Raw genomic sequence first — 2,384 nt, forward strand, 5'->3', positions numbered from 1 at the left:
CCCCCACTCTTCTCCCCCTCCCCCCTGTCTTCTCCCCCTCCCCCCACTCCTCTCCCCCTCCCTCTCCTATCCAAAGAGCAGTCATGGTTCCCTGCCCTGTGGAAAGTCCAAGGTCCTCCCCCCTCCTTCCATGTCTAGGAAGGTGAACATCCAAACTGGGTAGGCTCCCACCAAGCCAGAACATGAAGTAGGATCAAAACCCCTTGCCATTGACCTTGGCTTCTCATCAGTCCTCATTGTTCGCCATGATCAGAGAGTCCGGTTTTATCCCATGCTGTTCCCGTCACAGTCCAGCTGGCTTTGGTGAGCTCCCAATAGATCAGCCCCACTGGCAAGAGACTTGAACCTAGAGTGGCTCCCAGGAGCCCAAGGCGATGTCCCCAGTTAGTCCCTTGGGAAGCTGAGGATAGGGAACCTGAACTGACCCTATCCTATAGCATTACTGACAAATATCTTTCATATCACCATAGAACCTTCATCTGGTGATGGATGGAGATAGAGACAGAGACCCACACTGGAGCACTGGACTGAGCTCCCAAGGTCCCAATGAGAAGCAGCTGGAGGGAGAACACAAGCAAGGATGTCCATAACAACTTGTAACCAAAATTTAAAATAAAGAAAAACATCCATAAGCCATTTTTGGAGAATGTGGGTGTTTTTTTTTCCAGGCTACTTTCTGCTGATTGGGGGTGCTGATAATTTTATGAAGAGATATAAAAAATTTAGAATTATGGTAAAGTCCTGACTGAAATATTCTTTGAGGCTTGATCATCTCAGCCAGAAGTATTGAAGCTGGTCTGGATGTAGAACTCAGATATCTGGTCTATCTGTTCTTATAAGAGATTTCTTGGGGGAGGGGGGCTTCTTTGATCAAACCTGATTTTTATTAACACAGAATGAATCCACAGACGCTCATTTCCTGTAACATATAGTTTGACTCAAGTTTTGAAATCAAGGCATTTTCAAAATATATAGGTTGGATTATTCAGCGGCAGCATTTATAATCAAATGTATTTTAGCAGCTTTTGCTCCTTACTCAGTCATCAAACAATTCAAAGGAAAAACAATAACACACAGTTTCCAGATTCTTTGTGTATTTTCCATATTTACATGGCTTTATTTTAAACTATATTATTTTATTTTTATTTTTATTTTTTATTTTATTTTATTTTTTTTGAGATAGGATTTATCTGTGTATCTTTGGCTGTCCTGAAATTCACTCTGTATACTAGTCTGTCCTTGAACTCACATAAACTTGCCTGCCTCTGCCTCCCATGTTCTGGTATTAAAGGTGTGTGCTACCACATCCAATTATTCTTTTTTCTGTCTTTTTTGAAGGACTTTTACATTTGTCTCATATCTCCCAAGTCTACACATATTTTTAAACACACTGTAAATTGTTTAGTGTTTTTTTTTTTAAATTTGAATCTATCTTTACTGTATGTCTCTCTTTTTCTGACCACATGAGTCTTTAATTTGCTAAGCAGCATGGCTAGGAATAAAGCCATGGCTTTGACAGCTGGATTCACCACATTCCTAAGCTTTCTGAGAGTCTTGTTTTATGGTTGAGATACTAGTGGCAGCCATGATTTTTGCCAAAACTCTAGGGAGTTTCAATATCTCTACCACCACCAAGAAGCAAGCTGTTGACTACTCATAAACATCATTTAAGTGTTTTGTTGTGGGGTCTCTTAAAAGAGCTGCAAGGTATTAAAGCTAAATCAGAGTCAGAAAGCCTTTCTTAAATGAGTTACATTTGCCTCTAGCAAATAGAGTCCATCCAGGAAAATTCTGCTACAAAGAAGCTGTGCTTAACTCTGATCTTTTCTCTCTAGAATTGCTTCCCAAGCTCTCTCAAATTTTATGTGGATGTAGTTGTACATGTTGGTGCCATTTGTTGGTGGGTACCCTTTGGACTAAGTGGGACAGAAACCTCTGTCAACAGTGTGTCACTGTGGAAGTAGTCTTTGAGTTTTTCTATGCTCAAGATACTGCCCATTGTCTCAGTTAACTTTCTTTTCCCTGCAAATTGTAGCAAGCTCAACTATAGCACAGTGTCTGCTTGCATGCTGACATGTTCTAAAACATGATGGCAATGGACTGAACCTTTGGAACTGTATGCAAATCCCCCTAATAAAATGATATCTTTATAAGAATTTCTATGGTCTTGATGTCTATTCACAACAATTAAAACCCTAAGAAAATTATTATTATTAGAAATATAAATTATACAATTTTAATATAAGCTGCAGCATTGACTACAAATGCTATGATATTCCTAGGAAATGAAACCAATTAGACAACAAAGGGTTACCAAAAATTTGTAGTAGGAAAATGTCTATGTAAGAGGAAGGCATCTCAAAGAAACAAAAAAAAAGTAGTTT

The sequence above is a fragment of the Alexandromys fortis genome, unplaced genomic scaffold, assembly GCF_014885135.2.
Source record: "Alexandromys fortis isolate MF-2015 unplaced genomic scaffold, M_Fortis_MF-2015_v1.1 scaffold_475, whole genome shotgun sequence".
Lineage (NCBI taxonomy): Eukaryota > Metazoa > Chordata > Mammalia > Rodentia > Cricetidae > Alexandromys > Alexandromys fortis.